The following is a 19544-nucleotide window of genomic DNA, read 5'->3' as shown; positions in this document are numbered from 1 at the left end:
CACAGGGTCCACGACAATGCAAGGGTGGCTTCACTGTCGCACGGGTTGGCTGGAAAGTGACTGTTGTAGTCACTATTCACGATGTGATGCTTGAATTGAGACTAAATGGAGTGGGCAATAGGTATTTAAGATACGCTTTATGGGTAAGATATGGACCAGATTTGGGGAGAACAGTCGAATTTGAATTCAAAAGGTGCTATAAATTTCAAAGGGTTGCCCCACAGAGAACACTTGGTCATTCGCAAATTGAGTTATTGTGCACCCAGAGTATTATGAACACAGACCTATTTAACCTATTGAGATTGTTGTTTGAGCACCCGGTTGAGTAGTTGAAAGCTTTCTGGACAAACAAAATGGCAACATCTGAAGAAGCCAGGGAAATTGGAGAAATAACCATCGAAGAGGTTGCACAGGCCAGGACAGTAGAAGATGCCCCTAAGAGCATCATGATAGTTGCAGAAATCCCTAGATCGTCGCACATGTTGAGGCCCAAGATAGATAATCAACCCATGATTCTGGTCCGCATGTCCCCTCGAAACCCACTAAGAATGAAATTGACCATGGAGGAAAAAGGGAAAGCGGTTAATTTGGAAACTGTTGAGGATGAAGACCTTGAGGACATCCTGATAGAAGAGAACGAGGACGAAGACATGGAGGAAGAAACCAAGGGTGCAGACCCTCCAACTAGGCTTCTCACTTATGTTCCTCCACGGAAGGGAAAGGAAAAGGTTCCCAAGGACCTAGATGAGAGAAAAAGCTCTCTGCAGACTTCGCTGCTACTTGACGATATCATTTTTGAAGGAGTGCACCTGGGATGGGTGCATATTTTGAAGTTTGAAGATTGGGATCTTTCCAACCACAAGAAATTCCCTCACTTGGCGACTGCGCAGCTCATGAAGCCGAAGAAAAACACCGCAGAGGGAGTAATAGAGTTGGAGCCACGCAAGTGGTTATGCAGAGTCGAAAAGGTAGGGTTGTTGAACTTGCTTTGGGTGTCGCATTACCATCGTGCCCCACTGACTATCTTCATCATTAGGCAGCTGCTGTGCCTGGTACATGGTGGGTGTTTGTGGTTGGAGGAGCCATCCCCATCATGGACCACCTGATCCATAGAATTACCCAAATCCCTTGTAAAGGGGAAGACCCAACAGACATTTTGGAGGGTAAAAGCAGTGATTTGGCCATCGCGGAGGCCATGAAAAAGATATACAAGCTGGAGAAGAAAAAGAGGGGCTATGTGATCTCCAGTATCAACAACAAGGTAGTCAGAGTTGTGACTCAGATAGTAGTGGGTAAGGTCATGCCGAACTGCTGTGTGGATGAGGTGGCCAAGCCAGTGGTTACACTTTCCGAGCAGTGCATAGAGGGGGTCTAGTTTAACTGGTCTAAATTCTTGTGCAAGGAGTTCCTGGAGAATTGCCGTGAGGAAGAGGAACAAGGGAAAACCTTCCAATATGCATGGCTTCTGCTGTCCATAGTGTTGGTGGCTGGGGAATTGGCTGAGGATAGCTAGTTCCCCACAATTGTGAGGGATCTCCCAGAGGCCGTGAAGTACACTTTGTTGTCAGCCACTAAAGACGTGCACTGCATCCGAGATGGTAAAATATTTTGGGTGTTCATGGAGATGAACATCAAAATGGGGAATAACCGTAAGTCACAGTTATCGTCCCTATCTACAATAGCCTACAAATCTTTGCGGAGTTCAAGGTAGACTTCAAGGTGGAATTAGCTCCCATACCCAACTATGGATGATGTTATCTTCAATGTACTTGAGGCGTGGCCGTCGGAGTGGCGTGCTCCAGCCATCTCCGTGATGGAATTGGAATTATCCGCTACACAGCGGAAGAAGGAGGAGACAAAACTGTGGATGGCGTGGTTGGTAGAGAAGAGAAGAAAAGAGGGAACAGAAGCACAGGCGTAGGAGGCACGGGATGTTGGGAAGGCCACAGCAGAAGCACAGAAGGTAGTAGAGAAGGAGTGCAAGGGTCAAAAATCACCTTCGCTTGAGTAGGAACAAGAAATGGAGACAGAGACAAAGGAGGGTGGTGCAGAACTAAAAACATGACAACATAATTAAAGTGCCAACGCCCAAGGGAACAGTTGGGGCCATGAAAGAAGTCGAAAGTGTCTAAGACTTCTTTCGACCAGATCACCCTCACTGAGGGAGATCTGCACGATATAGGGGAGACGGTGCGTGAGGTCATCGCAGAGGCCCTCCAACAGTTGGCGGAGGAAAATTAGATTGTGTCGGGGGTCCTTAGGGCATAGATTCAGGAGTTGCAGGTGCGCACTCCCCAGGCTGGTACTCTCTCGACCAGCCTCGCAGTAGGAATGGTCGCGGCTGAGGAAATGTTGCATGCCCACATGACCAACATAATAGTGCTGCCAAAGGGGGAAATGGTTACATAAAAAGAGGTCGACAGGCCTACAGTCAGTGCGTTGAAAGGGGTAGGAATCAACATGGTTGCACTCCCTCAGGAGACGCTCTATGTCCTACAGTACAGAGTGACTGTAAAACTGCAGGATAGGGAGGGCCATGTGCTACAGGTGTTGAGTGAACAAGAAATCAACATGGAGCAACTGAGCCTGCAACATGATGAGGTTGTGGTGCAAAACCAACAGATGTGCAAGTGGTTGGGGAAGCCTACCAGATGGTCCTTGAATTGGCCATCCCAGCATAGGAACCAACAGAAGCCTGCATCCAGAGGTTAGTAGCAGGCATGTGTGAGGCATGAGAAGAGATGACCAAGGTTCAGCTGGGGTTGAACCTTCAGATAGTAAAGCTGCGGTTGAAGGCATAGCCGTCAACTCCTCTAGAGCTCAAGGAATAGCATGCCAGCGCCATTACGCTGAGGATGCAGGAGATCAGCAGTGAAGTAAAGGACTACACCAAAATTTTGGAAGAATCATTCGAGGTCCTCACCACTCTGCAGGAGGACCCGAACATACAACGCTTAGAAACAGAGACGCGTGAGCTACAACAATAGTATGAAAACATTAAAGGGACACACAAATGGTGACCCTTACACAGGAGCTCACGTGTATGCAACAAGCCAAAGTGCTTAAGGAGCTGGTAGACGCAGCGTGGTATAGAGAAGTGGTTTTGAAGGCATGTCTCCAGCCTTGGATCAACGAGGCCTTCGTAATCACAACAAAAATTGAAGGCAAGATCACGTAAATGTAGGGGACGCAAGAGTAGATACAGGGAAGCAGTTTAGATACTGCGGTCTCTGAACAGTGCGTCTGAGAGATACATTAGGCAACCACTCAGTGCGTCGTTGACCTTGCATCAGTCTGAACAGAGTTGGGAGGTCTCCGTGTGAAGATCTCCGAACCGATAGAGTGACTCGAGGGTGAGTCATGATGTTTTTGTTGGGGGTTTGTTGGGCGTGGGATCCCCCAAGGCAAGTTTTGGGGCTTAAATCCCAAGTTTTGACTAAGTCCGATGTAAAGACTCTGTGATTTGTGGGCGCAGAGCGCGAAGTTTTAATTAAGTCATAGGGTTGTTCGCCTTACTTTTGTAATGTAGTATCAGCTTGAGAGTTCTACCCATGGTCCGCGGACCATGGGATTGTATAAATAGAGCGAGGCTCTAAGAGTAAAGAGGAATCATAGGAATCAAAGATAGACTATCTAAGGAGGAAGCATTGAGTCTAAAGTGTAAAGTTGTGTCTTTGGGTTGTAGAGTAGGAGAAGGCTCTGCAGCTGAGTGTGTAGAGGCTTAGTAGTCTGCAACTGAGTGCGCTGTATCTTTCATGTTTTATGCATTGAAGTATATTGGGTATGAGTTGCAAGTTTACTGTTTATATGTTGCACAAACTTATATGAATATGTTGAATAAGTGAATATAAGATAAAGTATCTGTTTACGTAAAGATAACTAACTGTTATAAGAAGATAAGTAAGATCTGTAGTGTAACTTGGGGAAATAGCGTAGATCGCTACTCTAGCAGCGCGAAAGCTCCTCAGCCCCTAGTTAGGGTTGTGCGAAGTCGAATATAATAGTGCGCGAAGGCCTCGTGGGTCAAAAATGTGTGCAAAGTGACCTACACAAAGGTATTCACAGTTGGACTAAATCGACCCCTCAAATATCTCAAGGGTGTGGAAACTTGGTTCCAGCATCCCCCTCATATTGCTTTGGATGAGACCTCAGTCCGCGCTCCATGGGCTATTGCCGAAAGCGCTAGTAGTACAAGGATTTGTTTAGCTAAATCACCCGAACCTGGGTCAGGCCCCATCAAGCCAACACATATCTATGTCTAACAAATGAATATAAAAGCATGAAGAAGGGATTATTACCTCAAGTCTTGTTGTGGTGTTGTTGGAGAGTGCAATGTTGCTAGGTGGAAGACCCCTAAGCTAGCTCCAGATCAAAACCTACACATAGAGAAGACAAGTGTAATAGCACAACATAAAACCTTGATAAACATTGCATGAACATATAAATATATGCAGTTGCATATATCTAAGCCACTCATAATAACAACATTGCATGAACATATAAAAGAGTTATACTACCAACATCGCAGAGTGGACAACACAATTTTAGTTCTATATTGTTGTAGAAAAGAGTGATTACAACCATCGGTTGTATCAACCTTCCCTTACCCCTCCAGCTCCTCTCTCTCTCTCCCTTCTTAACCTCTTCTGATGCCTTAGTCAAAGACTATGTTCGATAGTCAAATAGGCAATCCTTTCAAATAGTTTGACCTATTCCACAATGGCCCTAGTGTTTTAGCTCCAAATCTCACTTTTGATGTTTGTGATGCTGTACTCATGGCCTAGGGAAACCCCTCCTTCTAGATCTGGTCCAAATACTTAAAAAACAATGTTTTACTCCCTATGTGCAACATTGCCCTGAGCTAAACGTGTGTGTACGTAGGTTTGTGTATACCCAACCCACATATATGTCTTAAAACACTTAAACAAAATAAATCTCCTTAATTTTGGGTGGAGATCACGGGTTTTACCTGTTGATTACTTGTTAGTGCCCATGGCCCCACTGTTCCCAACAAATTCCCAACTAAAAATCTACTTTGGGAGAAGTATAAAAAGGTTTCAATGGGAAGGCCTAAAGGAGGAGAGAATAGAGAGAAAAATCACTCTACTAAGATTATCCTTGATCAGGTCTAAAGATCCTTGTGCTTCCAGCACTTCCTCCATTACAGGAAACCCTTGTTTCCTTGAGTTATGATGTCTTTTCACTACTTGAGATATCCTTGTGTGAATCATGGAAGGAGCCTTTTGAAGACTTGGGATTGGATGGATCTGGAGGACGGTTCCGCTTGGAGCCAACGAGAGGAAGATTCAGGTGGTATCATTCCTTATTTTGTTTTAGTTATCTGCAATAAAGAAACACTTGTCTTATTCTTGAAATCAATCTTCATGCTTATGATGTTGTTGTTATGGTTTGCATATGAATCGTTGTTTCAATTGTATAACTAACTACCTTTCAATATGTTATGGAGTTGATTTCTATATGATGCTTGGTCCATATACTGCTATGTTTCTTTGAATTGATTTTTTTTAGGTTTAAGGATCAAAAGGAACTCCAAGAGGGTTTGGACCTTGGCTGGATCTACTCGAAAGAAGGATCCCCAGGTGCACCACTCTTCGTGTGGTTTGCTTATTTTAGTATCATGGTTGTGTGGAATGCTTGTTTTTTATTGTAGATAACCCCTGCTCTACTATGGTATTGACCCAAAACCCTAGGGGACTTTGTCCCTCAACAGAATTGGTGACTCCACTGGGGACAATAGTATTGTTGTTCCCAATTGGGTTTAATTTAAGCCAATCAGGGCTTAGCCTTTGATTTTCTTGCTATAACTGAGTTGTCTGTTCCTATAGGAACTAAGACTTTAAGTCTAAACAGTTTCTTTAGACCGCTTTTTTTCTTTTTCATATGAACTATTATATACGTAGTTTTGCTAGGTTACAGAAGCGTATGTACGCAAGTTTCCCCATATGAACCCATGTATACGCAGGTTTCTTTGGGCTGAATCGCGTATACACGCAACTATGAATTGACACAGTCACGTATACCCTAATTTTCCAAGATTTTTGCAAATATTTCTTGTTCAGTAAATTTCTTTGCTGGTCTGAGTGTTTCCTGAGCAATCATGTTTGGTTGTCAGTCTCTATTTTTACAACAAGTTTCCAGTTTCTAATTCTTTCCGCTTGTGGAAATCTTTGGTCTTGTTTTGTTTTGTTGCAAGTGTCATCATTTGTGTTTGAGCACATGAGATTTCTCTCTGCGAATCTTGGCTGTTCGAGTCTTCTAGAGCAAAACTATTGGTTTCAATCATTGTGACAAACTTTATCTTTGTGATCTTCTTGCTTTGTGTCAAAACTGCATCTTGTGGCCATTTACTTTTCTTGCTTTTTGAAAGTTGTTGAGTGACGATTTTGAGAGTTGTATTTCTTGATCTTTTGATCATTGTCACCAAGATCATTTTGCTACTTTTTGATCGTTAAGAGCATCTTGAAATGCCTATTTTGTTGAGTTTTCGCCCATTTTGAGTTGATAACTTGCAAAGTGTTTTTGTTGCCTATTCTTCGGTTTCAAAGTTTTCAATAGTATTTGGAGCACTTTTGAAAAGTCATTTTTTGTTTTTGCTTTTGAAGAAAACTTCTTGAAAACTTGGTTTTTTCTTTCTTTGGCCTTGTTTTGATTTGTTTTCTTTTTGTGAGTGAAAGTGCATTTTTGTTTGTCTTAAGATTTGCTTTTAGTGTTTGGACGAAAATGAGCATTAGCAACTTGTATTCTATCTAAACATCTTAAGTGGCTAATTAGAAGCGATAAATAAGTTACTTTCATTCTTTGCTTTAGAGTAGTCTTAAGTTTTTGCATCATCATATACTCATTGCATTAGGATAGTTTGTGCATCTTTTAGGGCATCCATAGTTTTTGTAAATTTTTGTGAGTGTGAAGCTTGTTAAAAGAGAAGAGAAGAAAAATTTATTTCTTTCGTAGAAGTTCCTTAGAACCTGGTAGAAATTTCTTTCATCAAAGAATGAAACAAGTGCATTTGCATATAGTTTGGTTTTTATTAATTTCTTTTGCATCAAAAAACACCACAAGTTTCATTTCCGCTTATCCCTTTACTTAAGAACAACCCATTTAAAAACAAGCGGTAATTAAATATACTAGAACTTTTTAATATTGTCAATTTAGACACACCAATAAGTTTTAGGATATTTTAGGGCCTTTGATTAGGTGAATGGAGAGAAAAATCTCCAAGGCCACTTTAAACTATCAAACATAGAAGTCTGAATAGTGATTTCAAATCCAATAGTGTTAGGGAGACCAGGAAAGCTTCGAATCTGGGAGTTAAGCACAAGGGTTTTTGAAGATAAGGAAGAGAGATGCCCCCTCTCCTACTTTTCAGATCTTACCTCAAGACTATTTCGCCTGGCTTCTGACATGAGTTGGTAACCTTAATTGCTTCTCATAGGGATCTACACAAGTGGTTGTGGAGGGGAATCTCGTGGCACTTGAGGTCGATGTTGTATCACTCTTAGCAGTACTTTTGGAGGGAACCCTTGTAAATATTGGGGGCTTGCACTGGCATAGGCTGTTGTTAGGAGGTCAGCATAATTTCCTCGGTTACCTTCGCTCGTAGGATTGGGCCATCATTATCCCAGACTATGTTGGGTTGTGTTATATTCTTTCCATGACTAGCCCACGTAGTTAACCGGGGGGTTATAGGGCGGTTCACATGGGGTTGAGGCATACTCGTAACCCCACTTTATGGGGTCGGTGACAACACCCCATAAAATTTTGGTTTTGGAACCTATGTTAGGTTGGGCGGACCCACATATGGTTTTGTGCATGATTTTCGCACATGTTTTTTGGACACGATGGTTTTCGGTCCATGGTGTTGGACGCGATGGTTTTTGGTTGATGGTATTGGATGCTTCGGCATGTATAAATATGTAACATTGAAAGGAACATAATGAAAAATCAAGCTGGTAGTCTTGGTTTTTGGATCCAAGGGAAAATCTTTGTGTATATGTGTTTTATGTGTTATTCTCTCGCATTGTTTATTTTCTGTGTTTTAGAATTTGTATGCAAGTAATTTCTATACGGGGTTAAAACATACATTTAGTATCGGAGCTATTTTCGCTTCAATGGGATGCCTTTGTTGCTGAGGGGTTTCGCTAGGGCCTATGGTAGACCATGTTCAGTGGGAGATCTGCGAGATCGATTCTGGTGGTGAAAGAAGATGGCAAGCACTGGAAAGATAGAGATTGAGAAATTTAATGGTCAGAGTTTTGAGTTGTGGAAACTGAAGATGGAGGATCTGTTGGTGGATAAAGATAAGTGGATCACAGTAGATCTAGGTACTAAACCAACAGGAGTGTCCGATGAAGAATGGAAGAAGTTGGATCGAAAGGCAAAGAGCACAATACGATTGTGTGTCTCAGATTTAGTATTGTTGAATGTATCAGGGGAAGCTACGATGAAGGCTTTGTGGGACAAGTTAGGGACTTTATACCAATCCAAGTCTCTGGTGAATAAACTGCTCCTGTGGAAAAAGTTGTATAACGTGAGGATGAAAGATGGAGACTTGGTGATAGAGCATCTGAATGCATTTAATACTATGGTAAGTTAGTTAGCATCTGTTGATATTAAAATTTCAGATGAAGATAAGTGCATCAGTTTTTCATGTTCTCTACGAAATTCGTGGGATAGTCTGGTTATTGCAATAGGTAGCAATGCAACTGCCTTGCAGTTTGATGAAATAGTCTCAACCTTGCTGACGAAGGAGATGAGCCAAAAAAATATGAAGAGCCAAAATGATGATGCCTTGTCTGTATGAGGACAACCCCAGAATAGAAACAAAAATAAGTCATCGAGTGGGAGATCTAATTCTAGAGGGAGATCTAAATCTCCAAGAAAACCTGTAAAGGTGGTGGGCTGGAAATGCGGAAAGGAAGGCCACTTCAAAAGGGACTGTAAATCTAAATCTCCTGACAAAGGAAAGGGATCTGATGAGGCTCCTTTTGCAAAGTCGAAAACCACCTCAGATGAAGGTGGGGATGTGTACTTGGCTTCTTCAAGTACACATGTAGATAATGAGGCATGGTTGATTGACTCGGGTGAATCCTTTCACTTCACTCCCCATAAAGAGTGGTTCTGTGAGTATGAGAAATATTATGGTGGTGATGTCTTCTTGGGGGATGACAGGAAGGCTAAAATTGTTGGTCGTGGAAAGGTAAAGTTGAAGTTGCAGGGTGGAAGAGTTAGAACACTTCTGGGTGTTCTACATATTCTTGCATTGGCCAAAAATCTAATTTATGTAAGCAAGCTGGATGATGCAGTTGTAAAAATAGTGTTTGAGAAGGATACCTACAAGATGGTTCAGGGAGCACTGGTATTGATGCGGGGAGTTCGTATTGGAACTCTGTACAAGCTGCAAGGTAGCACGATTGTTGATGGGTGAAACAATTCTGTGGTTCCTGAAAGTGGAGCAGAAAATCTAGTGGTATCTTGAGAGAAGACCATGTTGTGGCATCAAAGGCTTGGACATATTGGAGAGAAAGGCCTTTGAATACTTCATGGTAAAGTTATGGTAGAAGGTATGAGTAATATCTCTCTAGATTTTGATTTCTGTGAAAATTGTGTATATGGGAAGCATAATTGGGTGAGTTTCCCCTCTAGTGGTAAGAGGGTGAAACAGACATTAGAGCTTGTGCACAGTGATGTGTTTGGGCCTGTGAAGGTTCCATCACTGGGTAAGTTTGTGTACTATGTATCATTTATAGATGACTTCTCAAGGAATACATGGATATATTTTCTTAAGAAGAAATCTGAAATCTTTGACAGGTTTAAAGAATTTAAGGCTCTCGTGGAAAATCAGAAAGAGAAGAAGATAAAGGTGTTGAGGATAGATAATGGTGGAGAGTTTTGCAGCAAGAAATTTAGAGAATTCTGTAAGAAGTGTGGTATAGCACGACAGAAGACTACATCATATACACCTCAGAAAAATGGAGTTGCAGAAAGAATGAACAAGACATTGATGGAAAGGGCAAGAAGCATGCTCAGTGGTGCCAGGTTAGGATAGAATGTTGGGAAGAGGTGGTGGATACTGCATGTTACCTGATCAATAGGCCACCTTCATCAGCATTGGAGGATAAGACTCCAAAAGAGGTATGGACTAGTAAGAAACCCTCTTTTTCACATCTGAGGGTATTTAGATGTGATGCAGATGTACATGTTCCAAAGGAGAAATAAACCAAGTTGGATAGTAAATCTGGAAAGTGCATCTTTATTGGGTATAAGGATGGTTTAAAGGGTTATAAGCTTTGGAACCCAGTAATAAGGAAGGTTGTGTATAGTCGAGATGTAGTGTTTAGAGAGGTGAAAGATGTTATTAAACATGAATTCCAACCAAAGGAACCTGAGAAGCTAGAGTTTGAGCTTAAGGAGGAAGAATCAAACTCTACAATAGAGGAGGAATCAGAAGATGAAGAGCCACAAACTCTAGGTGTGAGAAGATTAGTTTGAGAAAGAAGACAACCTAAAAGGTATAGTCCATTTGCTTTCTGTTCAAATTTTTCTTTATCTATTACTGACAATGACCCCAAAACTGTGAAGGAAGCAATAGATTCAGAGGATGGAAAACTTTGGAAAGAGGCCATGGTTGATGAAATGGCATCTTTGCACAAAAATGAGGCTTGGGATCTAGTGGAGTTGCTGACTGGAAGGAAACGTATTGGTAGCAAATGGGTGTTCAAGAAGAAGACAAATGCGGAAGGAAAGGTGGAGAAATACAAAGCTTGGTTGGTAGCAAAAGGTTATTCCCAGGTGCCGAGAATTGATTTTGGTGATATTTTTTCTCCTGTTGCCAAGGTAACTTCTATTAGATTACTTTTATCTGTTGCTGCTGCTTTTGATTTTTAGGTAGAGTATATGGATGTGAAGACAACATTTCTTCACAGGGATCTGGAAGAGGAAACATACATGAAACAACCTGAAGGCTTTGCGGTGAAGGGTAAGAAAGAACTGGTATGCAAGTTAAAGAAGTCTTTGTATGGGTTAAAACAATCACCAAGGATGTGGGATCAAAAATACATTTATATGGGGACTTGGCTTCACCAGAAGCAAAGCAGATCACTGTGTGTATTTTAAATTAACAGGTGATCGTGTTATTTATTTGGTCTTGTATGTGGATGATATGTTGCTAGTTGGAAATGACAAAGAAATTATCTAGGATTTGAAGACCCAATTGTCCTCCAAATTCGACATGAAAGATCTTGGTGCTGAAAACTATATTTTTGGCATGGAAATTAAAAGAGACCGAGAAAAGAGGAAGCTCTAGTTAAACCAAAGGAAGTATGTCGAGACAATATTGCAGAGGTTTAATATGTAGGATAGTAAACCGGTGAAAGTTCCTATTCTTGTAGGTGTGAGGTTATCTGTTGAGCAGTGTCCCACGACACAAGAAGAGGAAGAGGACATGTCGCATGTTCCATATGCAAGTGCAGTAGATAGCCTAATGTATGCAATGGTCTGTACTAGACCAGACATTGCACATGCAATGGGAGTATTGAGCAATTTTATGTCAAAACCAGGGAAGGAGCATTGGATAGCAGTGAAGTGGGTTTTCAGGTATTTGCGTGGAACTAGTGATTATGGTTTGTGCTACCAAGGAAGACTAAGATTGGACAGAGTGTTGGATATTCGTGGCTTTGTTGATGCAGACTGGGCTGGAGATCTGGATCAGATAAGATCTAAAAGTGGGTATGTGTTTAACCTATTTGGAGGTACAGTCAGTTGGATGAGTAAGAAAAAATTTGTAGTGGCACTATCAACTATAGAGGCAGAATACATGATAGCCACTCATGCAAGCAAGGAAGAAGTTTGGTTGTGCAGTTTGGTTGTATTCAAGTATGGGGTTAGTACACGAAGCTATAAGGATAGACTGTGATAGCCAAAGTGCAATTTTCTTGGCAAAGAGCCCCGCATATCATTCAAAGACAAAGCACATTTATGTTCAATGTCACTTTGTGAGGGATATGATAGAAGACAAAAAGGTGTTGCTGCTAAAGGTGGACACTTTGAAGAATATTGTAGATACATTGACAAAATCTGTGAGCTCTGAGAAGTTCTCTTGGTGTAGAGAGACAATGGGCATTTCAGGGCTGGAAAAATGACTAAGCTCTCTTGTGCCCCCTGTGGAAAGAAAACAACAAGTGGGAGAATGTTGGGTTGTGTTATATTCTTTCCATGACTAGCCCACGTAGTTATCCAGGGGGTTAGAGGGGGGGTCACATGGGGTTTGAGGTGTACTCGTAACCCCACTTTATGGGGTCCGGGGCAGTGCCCCAGAAAATTTTGGTTTTGGAACCTATGTTAGGTTGGGCGGACTCACCTATGGTTTTGTGCATGATTTTCGCACATGTTTTTTGGACGCGATGGTTTTTGATCCATGGTATTGGATGCTTCAGCATGTATAAATATGTAACATTGAAAGAAAGATAATGAAAAATCTAGCTGATAGTCCCGGTTTTGGGATCCAGGGGAAAATCTCTGTGTATATGTTTTTTATGTGTTATTCTCTTGCATTGTTTAGTTTTTGTGTTTTAGAATTCGTATGCAGGTAATTTCTGTATGGATTTATAACCTACAGACTATCTTCACAAGGCCCCATACTTCACTTTTCTATATTTTGGTGTTTGGTCCTCATCACCCAGAGTGGAAATACTTGAAAGTTGTTTGACTCGGTAACATCTTTTAGGGACTCTTTAGTGTGTGCTATGTGCTCTTAGTTGGCCTAGCTTTCACTTTTTCTTGAGTCTTTAATTAGATTTTAATAAAAAATTCAAAGTAGTTGACTGATCACCTAGACAGTCTTGAAGACTTCGTGGTCTTTCACCACCAAGTTTAGAGCTTTCTCCTAGAAGGCGCAGAGGTAATATTGCCAGCGGGTTTCATCCCGTGGCAGCTGATGCATTGGGGATTGATCCTCCCACAGAGGGCATTAGTGTTCAAGATAGGCCTAGTACTTGGTGAGCTCCCATATTGTAGCAATGATGATGCAACTCCTGGGACTCCCTACTTTACTTTTATCAACCCGGTAGTTCGTAACAAACTTGGAAGCGACGATGCTATATGCACAAGTACTAGCTCTTACTGCAGGCTGTCACTTGATCAGCTGGCACAAGTTTGCTAGGAGCTTAAGCCAACTTCTATGAGTTCTTAGAAGAATCTTTTAAGTATGATGGAAGAAATCTAACTTGAAAGAGGCTAGTCTATTTTCAGAAAGAAGATGAAAACTGAAAGGAAATGCAAACCCTAACAAACCCTAATTTTACCCACTAACCCTACTTTTACAAGAAAAGGGATGAAACTACTGAAATGGATGCCATTAACTACTAAAAAGGTAAAATGCATGTATTCAAACTAACTTTGAAGGAAAATATGGAAAAAGATCATTTTTTTGTACTTTTGAGCAATTTTATGCAGAATTATTATGCTTATGTTTTAACTATTTGTGATTGTGCAGAGGTTTGGTGGCGAAGGGAGATGGAGTTGGCTTTTGTAGGAGGTTGGGAAGGTGTGGAGAGGACCTAATGAGTCCCTAGTACCCTTCTGGAGACTTCCACTGTGATGATACTTCGAAAAATCACTCGCATGAACTTCTACAGGAGGTTGCAGGGGATCTACAAGAAGTTCTACACAAGGTTCTACAAGAGGAGGCTGAAAGTGGTTTTTGGAGGTTTGGAGGTCGAAAAACAGCGGGAAAAGGGAAATGAAGGCTGGATGGAGGTGTCAAAGGGTATAGGACTCTATCAATGAAGATCACAAATGAAAGATATGGTTGGATTTTTTCAAAGGTCAAGGAAGCAATTTTGCACAAGAACATAGAAATTAGGGCAGTTTGGGAAAGTATGGCGAATGAGTGGAGGAAATATTGAGAGATGGACTAGAGTAGGTTGTGTGATGGAAGAATGATAAGCTGGAGTGTTCTACAAGTGAGCTGCACAGTTACTTTTTAAAACTGTCCCAAGCAAGAACTAAAAAATAGAGTTTTAGCTATTTTGACCTAATTCTAGCCTAAAACCCAGAAAAGTGTTGAACAGAACTTTATGGACAAGAATTTATGCAAGAAATCCATGGAAACTGAACAAGAATAGATCTAAGCATGTAAATACAATTGATACCAACTTCTCTAACTCGAAATCTCACACTAGCAATTGCATTGGAAAGAAAAATTAGTGTTTTGGTAGCAGCAAGAGTGCCTTGGTCTCAATTCATGGTCCCAAGGAGGGAGAAAGGAGATCAAGGCCTTATTGGTAGCCCTTTTGTAGAACTTTTTCTATTATTGTAGCAAACTATCCTATCAACCTAAAGCAAGAACAACTATTCTAATCATAAAAAACAACCTAAGTAACAAAGCAAGATTTAAACTAAACAACATAAATTATTTCATGAATGCAAGAAAAAACATATAAATACACAAAGGAGGTGTTGGGCACTTGGGTTGGGCCCAACCCCAAGAGCTACAGCCCCCTAGGAAAGATCAGTGCTAGTTCAAAGCTGGATTCATCTTCATTGATAAAAAAAAACAATAGTTACATCACAAAACTGTCTGCAAAAAGAGCTCGAAAATGAGTTGAGTACAAGGCTGCACTAAAGTACGAAAATAGACTATAAAATGGCTAACCTACTGAGGATTGAAGCCTTATTATTTATACAAGTGAGGACTCCCAACAATCCTCCTAAACTTTAGGAACTCGGTTGCCTAAAACTGCAGATAACAACAACTTGACTAGACCTGCTCGGCTGCCCCTTTGAATCATCATTTGTGGGTTATTATACTCCGATTTGTTGATGGAGAACTCAAGAAAGGGGTCATTTAATACATGAGGCACCCCTCCTATAAGTCCTTAGCCTTGTTTCTTCGAGTTTGGCTTCCAGTCTACTCATAACTTCCTGGTCTTGGTCCCAAAAATGTCCAAAAATCTGCAATAAACACTCATTAGACTTTGTGGTAAAGTGACTATCCCCATTCACTCAATTGACATAAATATATTCAAAAACATGCACAAAAGTACGAATAATGGTGGATTAAATGAAAATAATAGGAAAAATGAGTCCATATAGTTACCCATTTCTGGGGCTCATCATCACCCCCTTGCTAAATGTGTTGCTCATCCTCTGAGCAACTAATCCAGTTCTTCATCTTTGATAGCTTTAACAACTTCCCTAACATCCTAGGTCTTTGAGGTGATGTCCTCTTCTATGTCATGAAAACCTGCTTTTCTGTCCACTTCCTCCCATTGTTTCTATTACTACTCCTCCTTAACCCCTTCCAACAATCCTAGCAGTAGTGGAGGACTGAACTTAAGACCAATCCAGTTGGATTTCAAGTTTTGCATTGATTGTTTGTATAGGGGTACTCTCCTCATAGATTCCCTCATTTTGGTTGGAGAGTGATACTCCCTTATATTTAGGCTATGGGACAATGTATTCCATCTTCTTGTGCAATCATGAAGACAGTTATCCCCAAACAGTCTCTTCATATATTCAAAGTGAGCAATAGCCTGTGCTTGCCTTTCAACATAGTTAAGTGCAATTTGAGGGTTGTTTGCAAAGTGCTAGTGGGCATATATGATAGTTGAGGGATCTTCTGGTTTTGCCCTTATCATGAGGGACTCACTTAGCTCCCTGGTCATAATCTTATGAATTTTTACTGCTCTCTTTCCCTTGTGGCTCAACCAAGAAGCCATAGCCATGAGTTGTAGGTCTCCTAATGCAGCATTTGGATCCCATAGATTCATGTTAGGAAGTTCCAGGTTGTGTAAATAGAATTATACTAACTTGGCTTTATCTTTAGCTGAGCTACTATCACATAAATGCATAAAATGATTATAATTCTGGAATGGGATTATGCCCCTTTGGGCTAATGTTTTAATTTAGAATTGGAGCCATTGGTATTTAAGATACAATGCATAGGATCTAGCTAGTTGTCTACATTGCAAGGCTTCCATTGCCCAGCTGGCCATGTAGGCCATTTGGGCTTCTTTTTCCTACAACTACTGTTTCAAAATTTGCACTTCATTTGCTGCTTGAGACTCTTTTTCTTGTAGCTGTTTCATTAGCATTTCAACATCAGCCTGTGGCTCTCCCTCTTGTTGTTGTTTCTATATTGCTTCATTGTCTGTTAGGGGACCTTCTTGTTGTTTCTGCCCTCCCAAGATGGAAAACCTATCTCCCTTATGAATTTCATGTTGCTGTAATTTCTTTTTCAGCAGTTCATTTTCTTCCTGTAGTTGGGCTCTTTTACTGCTCTCTATGTGCCTTACCATGGCCAACTCCCCTCTCAATTCCTTCAGCTTGTCCTCCATGTGCCCTATGTCTTCAACTCCTTTAGATTTAGTAATTTGCATCCAAGTGTGGGTTCTAACCCTTTCTTTTTCTAATTCAAAGAATAGAGGCACATCAAATTTTTGTGGGATGATCTTCCCACCTTCTAGTAGAATGTAATAGGAGCCTAAATTAGGCTGAGGGCTTGGTTCAGGTATTTCTTTGGCCTTTCCTTCCCCTTGTGACTATTCTACTACCTTCTCTTCTAATTTTTCAGTTTCTTTCAGCTTGGCTAGTGTTTCCTGTAGAGATGTTTCAGCTTCCTATAGAACTACTTTGGAGTCCATCAACTTGATTCTTTCCTTCCAGGTGGATGTTTTGGGACTTCCTCTATAATAGGTGATAGAGATCTTGGAGGGAGATTCTGCCTTGTTTTCAGTAGGTGTATCCTCAATGACAATTGGTTCCTTTGATGGTGGTTGGGGCTTGCCCACTTTAATCCTAGTGCTCCTTATGGCTTTAAAATACATAGAGGTTTGCCTTTTTCTTTTTCCTTTTTGTTTTGTTGGAGTGCTTAATGCAGCAAGCACAACTGCTGCTTCCCTTGCCAATGTTTCAGGGGATGTTTCTTTCTGTTGTTCTTTTCCTTCATCTCCTGCAGCCTTTCCTATGTCTACTATTTTTTCTTGTGTCTCTGCTATCTCTGGTGGTGTCTTCTCTTTTTCTTGCTGGGTCCCTGCCTTGCCTGTGGCAGTCTTCTTTTGGGCTTTCTTGGGCTTTTTCTTCTCAGCCTTTGTCCTTTTTCTCTTCTCTGTTTTTGAGGTTGTCTTCTTTTCTGCCTTAGGCTCAGCAATAGCTTTATCAAGTTTCTCCTCTGTTTTTCCTTTTGTTTGAATGTCTTGTGCTTCCTCATTACTGTTCTTCTCAAGTTCCTCGGTTTGCTCCTCCTCTTCACTGCTGGATGGGCTAATGTCCTCAGTCAAAGTTTTGATGTCATCATCTCTGGACATATTCCTAAAAAATTCCCAAGCTATGGGGATGGTATATGTGTGTAAGGCATCTTCTACCAATAGTTTGATGATCCCATGGTGGGCTAGTTGGTCTGGAACCCCGGCATTTAGCTTGGTGCCACATTCTATCAAAGACTGGAGGAGGAAATATGGGAGACTGATTTTTCTAGCTGGAGGTAGGTCCATCCCATATCTCAATTCATGCAACAACCTGAAGTGATAACCATAAATTATGCTGAACCTCCCTTCACATGTGATATACTTCATTATTTGGTAGCTGACTTCACTCCATGGAGGGGCAAGCTTGTCCTTCTGACCCCATTTTTACCCTGTACAGGATGCTCCTCAGGCTGAAAAAATGTCTTCTTTGCAACCTGTCCCAATGATTTCTCCTCCTTGCTCCAAGGGAGCCGAAGTGGAAGACCTATGATTCTGTTGATCAAATCAGGTGTAAGCTCTAAGGTCAGACCCCTAAAACTGACTGTAGCATGTGTTTTCGAATGGGGTCTTAGGGACATCAAAAATTATTCAGTCACCTCCTCATCATATCCCCGAATTCTTTCAAAGAAGTGTATCCAGTTTGCCCTGGTGAAGACTACCACCACCTCAGGGTGCTCATACAATTTGCTGGAGTTCAAAGTCTCTTTTCTCATCAAACCTCCTAGCATGGTGTTGAGTGCTTTTTTAAAAATGCTTAGGTGAGAAAGCAAACAAAACTGAAAATAGAGGGATAGCTAATTTTTGTTCTTTTCTAAAACCAGATAAGGAATTTCCCATGTGCTTCCTCCTTACAATGTTGAATTTTCAATATTTCGCCTATTTCAAACTGCTTTTATCCTGAATTTGATTCTCTGATTTTGGAAAGAATTTTTTTTTGACAGAACAGAGGATAAAGAACACAAGTTTTTTTAGAGAGTAGGCAGATATGCAAATTTGGTTTTCTTTTCACACAGGCTGGTTTCTATGGTTGCATGTGTTTTCTTTATAGTAGAACGTGAGAAAGAAGAAGAAAGACTTCGAATGCAAAGAAGAAAACATAGAACTATGTAGAACTCAGGGAAAATATGCAGGCAGACTTTTAAGCTTCACTCTCCTTTCTTTCAACCCAATGTTGTGTTTTTAATCCACCACCTTATAAAAATAAGTCATATGTAGAGAGGTTTCTCGAGCCTACCTCATTTCAAGCTTGAATTTTGAAAAAAATCTCGGGTTTTCCTTCTGCAGAGCTTTTCTCTGCCCTTCCTATAGAAATCTTCCGGCTCTCGTAGAATGCAACAGTGCTCCTGTAGAGCCCGATAGGTGGGAGGGTTTAAAAAAAATGATAGAAAAATGGTGGAGGATGACTGGTTTGCTTCTCTGGAAGTGGTAGGTGAGTACTGTAGTCGAAAACGTTATGAATGAAGAATGAAACAAAGGGTGGTGAAGGCTTCGACTGCACTGTCCTTTAACTGTTGGCGTAATTCGTGGTGAGGAGGTGAGGTGGCCAGATGAGTACGTTATCCCCATCCGGACCATTGGTCCTACATCACGGTTATAATGGTTCTGCATGTCGCCTGACCGCCATCACCTCCCTTACTCCCATTATACGCCGCCACCACTACTAGTCCCGAATGTTTTTCCCGAATTGACATACGACACGTGCTGGCTGTGTATCTGATCGGCAATTTGAATTTGATGGGGCTCATTTGAATTCCACGAGGGTGTGTAACTAAATGAGGGTGGCTAGTTAGCTAGCCATTGATTCCATTTAATTGTGACCATTCCCACAGTTCATGTAGTTTTGAAATAATATTCATGCAGTCAAGAAATAGGTTTAGGCACTTACCTGCTCACTTGCTACTATGTTATGCATATTTCAGACTTTGGCACTTCATTTCCTCGTTGTTGTTGTTGCTTGCTCTTTGCATGCTCAGCCTTGGGCTTATGTTGATGATCTCTCATTCAAACATTTCTCCTTGCATGTTTCATACGTCTTGTTGCGCTGACCCTGCCTCTGGAGTATGTTTTTCAAAGGGATCAGCTGCTACAAGAATCTTGTAGGATTTCTTGTAGCTGCTTCTCCTTCTGAAATTCAAGCTAATATTTGAGTAGGGCTAAAACTGTTGAAGAAGGTCTCGACTGAAAAGAAATCATAGCTGGAAGGTATCAGGTAGGAATGAGTAAAAATGTTGCTACTTTTATTTATCATCATTTTTTTGGTTTGCAGAATGAAAGAAACAT

This window comes from Pinus tabuliformis, chromosome 4_2, assembly GCF_031772625.1.
Source record: "Pinus tabuliformis cultivar Carrire ecotype Pingquan chromosome 4_2, CPIR1, whole genome shotgun sequence".
Classification (NCBI taxonomy): Eukaryota; Viridiplantae; Streptophyta; class Pinopsida; order Pinales; family Pinaceae; genus Pinus; species Pinus tabuliformis.
Note: the sequence above shows the minus strand (reverse complement) of the source record.